A 6,000-nucleotide genomic window follows, 5' to 3' on the forward strand; every position below is an offset into this window, starting at 1 on the left:
CCAAGAATGATCTCGGCTTTCCCTGTCTTAGTGCTTTGGCTACGGGCCTCAGGTAGATGTTTGTTTCTGTGCTATTTTATCCGTTATGCATTTATCTATTTCAAAGTTGTTTGTGGTTATGGTGGCACAGTTTATGTTTTCATAGTAGCGATATTAAGTAATGTATTGCACAGTAGCATATAGATGTTCGCTGTGAATTGTGTCATATTTCGAAAACGTATTTTTTTAACTACCCATGCGTGCGTGGAGTGTATTTTTAAAGGCAATATAAGCTCTATGTGAGAAGAATTGTTGATTTTGTAAAACTACAATGTGAAACACCACAAGTAAAGTTATAAGATCGTAATTTCATCGTTAGAATTCGCCCTGTGTTATACAATCAACTTTCTTCACCGAATAACAAGCTATGTTACAGTATCCTTGGCAAAAAGCATGTTATGATCTTGATATACCAATATGATAGTTTGAAAATGTAATTAGTGTGTCAACTGCTTCAATGCAAAAGTTCTGTTGAAAGTGAAAAGGTGGCTTTAGTCACATGTGCATTTTTTTCTGTTCCGCTTTGCTTTAACCACTTGATTGAATCCCAACCTGCACTTGAGCGTAATTATTTTAAGCACAAGGAAATACAGCAAGCGTTCATGACATTGCAACATGTATGTTTTTGGTTCTATTATATAGATATTTTAGGGGGGCCGCGGTGGCTCAGTGGTAGAGCGTTCACCTCTGGTGCTTGAGGTCTTGGGTTCGATCCCAGCCCCCGCCAAGTGAACTTTGTGGTGGAAAAACACCGTGTGCGTGTGTTTTCTCGGGGTTCTCCCGTTTCCTCCCACTTTCTTCATTCCACCATTTCATTCATTTCTCATCATCACCGTCTCCTTTAGCCTAATCGGCATAACCGTGGGACGTAAAACAAAGATTTCATTTCATTTTTTTATATATATATATAGATATTTTACATCTTCGTATTACACAACGTTCCTCTCTTAGACCTTGAGTAGGTGATCATTCAAATGTAACTCGTGGTGAGACGCGTAGCTTTACATGCGAATGGATAAGCGATTTATATTCTCAGCACATTTTCGTGTGGTTCTGAGCGTTCAAGGTCACACGTTTAGTGAATATGTATCAAACAATAATTGTTTGGTGATGGTCAAACGGGCTTAGGTAAAAAGGATTAAGCTTACTTTCAGAGGAGAGCCAAATCTTACTTCTAAATGTGTCGACATGATCTCCTATGCTGAATAATTATTATGAAAAATGGGTAAAGCCACATTGATAATTGCATCCTGACACAAGCTCGTAACACCAAACGAAAGATTGTGCTTTCCATGATAATACCGTATCACAAACTAGAAACGGCTAAGAAAAAAAAGACTGAAGCACCCTTGACCATGCAAAAAAAAAAAAATCTAGATTCAAGCAATGGTCCTTCTTTGTCTGTTTAATCAATATGTACATAAATGTAACAATCAAAGATTTCGTTGGTGCGGGAGACCAAGGTTTGATTCCCGGTGGGAAGCCATGTACTTGGACCCTACATAAGGCTGTAAATCCATGTCTCATATACCATGGATAGTGAAAGCGATACTAAATACCGATTCCACCAATCAGCTGCTTAGAAATAATTTTAAACAAATCCTTTATGCTAATACTTAGTTGCAATGCATTTCTTTCTTCAGCAACTCGCAGAAATGTTCTCTATATGAATGCATATGTAATCAAGTATTTTATGAAGCCTGTAATTGTGAGTGCATTTATATGTGGATGTAAGAGTATTTCTCGTAATAGCCTGCGAATTATTAAGCCTCTGTATCACACTAATATGAAATATACGACAGACAGTTTTTTACTCTTTAAAAAAGGACTAATGTAGACCAAGTGTCTTTTTAGTTAAGTAACTTGAGTTCTTAAATTCTGCTTACATGTGTATCCAAAAAACCAGTCGGATGGCATAAGTATGAGTACTATAATTCGAGATGTATTTCCGGCCATCATTTGTTTTCTGGTTGATTCTGAAGAATTCTTTATTACGGAGCTTACAATGGTCATGTTTTGTGTTGACCTGTAAACTATATAATCAAACCTTATTATTTAGAATCGAGGACGCCAACTTTTGAAACCGTTTATTTTCGTTGTCACCAGAAGTGAAGTAATTACTTGGACTCACCATATCTATTTTCTAACAAATTCGATCATTCTGATTTCAAATTCTTCCTTTTATTGCCCAGACTTTATTAACACTTTTGCTCCCCCTGTCAGTTTGGTGCAAAGTTGTGTATCAGGTAGTAAAAAAAAAGGAAGGAATGCGAAACACATGTCAAATAAAACTTTAAAAGTTCTATTTTAAGATAAATACAAAATTTATTGTCAATGTTTTGTGTAATTACTACAATATTGCTTCAAACAAATGCTCTTTTTCTTAGATATATGATTTTTTGCAACAGAAAGATAATGTGGAATTACTAATATAATGTAATTATAATTAATTACATAACTATAAATTAAATTGTTACGATTTAACGTTATGAAGATTACTCTTCCTAGTAACATCTGATGAAGATAACTTTAAGTTTTTAAAACTGTTACGCCTTATTATGCGTAATTACTACAATATTGCTTCAAATAAGTGCTCTTTCACTTAGCTATAAGTTTCTTTTACAACAGAAAGATAATGTGGAATTATTAATATAATATAATTATAATTAATTATACAGGATGTCCGGAATAAGACTGGCGGTTTTTAAAAGAGTATAGTTTTAATCTGGTCAGAGATACAGAAGAAAAAAACATTCATATTGAAGGAAAACTCAAAAGGTTTTTTTCAGCAAATTTTCACACTTGAACAACTTCCGGTGGTGGCGCTAGTATCGCCGATAAACAAAAATGGCGTCGGCAGTCGAAAAAGCGCAATGCGTGTGGTGGTTTGCAGAGACAAAAAGGGTTGTTCAAGTTCAACGAAACTTTCAACATGTTTACCACAAGGATCCTCCATCACGCAACAGTATCCAGGCGTGGAAGGATCATTTTTTATCAATGAGGAGTGTAGTGAAACAACATAACGGTGGTAAATCGCGTGTGTCAGAAGAAAATGTGGAAGAAATAAGAGAGTGTTTCTCACGTAGCCCGAGGAAGTCAATTCGAGCAGAGAGCAGGCAATTGGCAATTCCAAAGTCAACAGTGCACAAAAGATTACGTTTGCAAGCGTATAAGGTGCAATTGTTGCAAGAAATTAAGTCCAATGATAAGCCACAGAGAACAGGATTTGCTACTGAAATTCTGGACAGGATTGATTATGACCGTAATTTCCTATTGAACGTTGTTTCCTCTGATGAAGCAATTTTGCACTTATCTGGCTGTGTTAACAGACACAATGTTAGGATATGATGATCTGAGAATCCGCACTCATACATATAACATTCTAGAGACAGTCCCAAATTGAATGTTTGGTATTCTTTAACACATAATGCAGTTATAGGCCCCTTCTTTTTCATAGAGCAAAAAATAACAGGAAATGTGTTCTTAGACATTCTTCAACAGTTACAACATTTGCAACCTCAAGTGATATTCCAATTGGATGGTGCCCCTCCACATTGACAACCCAGCCACTCAGTGCCTAATTGGGGATGCAAAGTTGAGTGCAACTGGATGCCTTCCACTCACCATCTAGAATGAGTGGGATGAACTTTGATATTAATTTGCGAGAGGTTTCTCATTTGGGGATAAATCAAATCACAATACGTCCACTTCATTAATTTAATATCACTGAATTTAGTTATGCTTATGAGTGTACTGTAAGATTTCAGAACGCTTGGTAACGACGGATATTAAGAATCGTTTGCCAGACGGGTACAGAAACGGTCAAGTATTGAGCTTTTGAACCCTGAATCGGTGCCACACATACCTGGATGAACTGGTGTCTTTCCCTCGTTGCTCCGGCGTTGAACTCGGCTCCTTTAAGCTGAATCTCCTTGCTGTTGAAAGACGAAAACGAGCATTAAGGTATGGCTCCTCTCAATGCTACTCTCTGTATGATGTTCCACGTCGTTAGAAAGATTTGAAATATGAAGTATTTTCTCCTCCTATCATCTGGCTGATTCTCGGATAGAACTTGGTTCTCCAAACTCGAACCAACGAATGATCACTAAGACTTGATCATAGACTCGATCAACTGCACCCTGTAGACTCCTCTATGGGCTTCCAGGACTTCATCTCAAAACCTCTTCGTCCTCCAGTTTTGTTTAGCGTTGTCCAACCTCCATCGTCTGCTTGTCGTCTGCTGCAGCACGTGCAACACCGTTTTCACATGGAGAGACAAATTCCTTCCATGTGTCAAGACTCAAAATTGCAATCCTCGACACGTTCTGATTTCCCGATTCTAAGCAATTCTCCGCACATCCGTAATCTCATGAAATTCGTGAAATCTTACAGATTCACTTTATACAATTTCTAGAATCTGGCTAATGTGAGGATAGACACATTGTCAACATTTCCTTCCTACATTGCCAGACTCTCAACGAAGACATTCTTATACACATTTGTTTACAACAAACTGCTGACACAAACATTTGCAACATTGTGCAGCTTGCACTTACTCACATATACAACATTTAATTCCCATAACCTTAATAAATGATTTTGTGACATAAACATTAAAATAGAATCAAAATATACAAATTACTTTACTCAAAAATCGAGTACTGCCACATGACCCCCCTTAAAAGCTTGGTTGCCTCGCAATCCAAGGTAGACCTCGTAAGAGGGCGATTTTCCATAAACACCCTGTACATCATATAAACTAAATCAATATTGAAAGATAAATATAAACTTAAAAATAAAATAAAATATGTATTATTATGCAGAATAATTATATAAACAGTAATCAATATTCCTTCACCTAAAATTATTAAAAATATATATTTGAATCTTTAATCTTCTTTTTTTCCTCTTAATTCCTATAATTCTAAAATACAAAAACTTCAAATGTAATCTGGCAAAGTATATGCTCACGACATCTAGTGAGTTTTCGCTGAAATACTTGCTCATCACATTTGGTCAAGAGTGATTGTGCATAATTACATATATGTTCGTTTGCAAGTACTCTTGAATTATCTTCTCTTCGCAACAACGCTTTTAGAGTCTCATGTTACCAAAAATTTCCACTACTCTGTCTGTCCATACGTGCCAACCAATGAATTTATTGGCCGTATCAGTACTGGTTCAACTTCATTTATTTCCACCGCTATGTGATTGGAAATCTAAAACAAAAACTTGTGACATAGTTTTAAAACATAGTTAGTTAATATTTTTTACATTAGCACTGTAAAAACTTGAAAATATAATTGTTTTATTTTCAACATAATTTTATTCACTGACATTTTAGCATGAACGGAAATAAAATCTTGCCGCAGGGCGTTGGATATGCTGTAGATACTTCCAGCCTAGTAACTGCAAGATCAACACTTTTCAATCAAGGTTAACCTGACTTCCTTTTCCTGCCTTTCTGTTCGCGCGTCACTGTTGAACGGGTAACATCGAGTGTTAATATTCACTAGCAATTATTTCGTTATTAGTTTTAAAACACTGTATTCATAGAACTACCACGTCGCACGGATAAAAATATTCACTTTTCATGTTTTTCGGGCACTCAGTTTTTCCGTGTTTGTCGGAATTTTCGTTGAAAACGTCGGTTTTCGTGAATTCATAGTGTCCCGTTGATGTATTAGTGTGTTTCTTATCTTCTGTAGTGATGTGGTGCAAGTGTGTGTTTTCCCGCTCAGTTTCAGTGCTCTTACTACAATCCTCTATACTACCATCTGGCAAATTCTTAAAAATAGTGATATCAGTGCTTTGTGGGATAGTTTTAGTGTAGATTTGCTCTTATTAAAAATAGTGGCATAAATTGGTGATACTTGTAAAACTGCGTAAGTCTCAGACTCATCTCTACCATTTACTTCTACATCTATGTTTGATCTTACATTATTTTTTACTATTTCTTAC

Source organism: Thermobia domestica, chromosome 11 (genome assembly GCF_964235325.1).
Source record: "Thermobia domestica chromosome 11, izTheDome1.hap1.1, whole genome shotgun sequence".
In the NCBI taxonomy this organism is placed as follows: Eukaryota; Metazoa; Arthropoda; class Insecta; order Zygentoma; family Lepismatidae; genus Thermobia; species Thermobia domestica.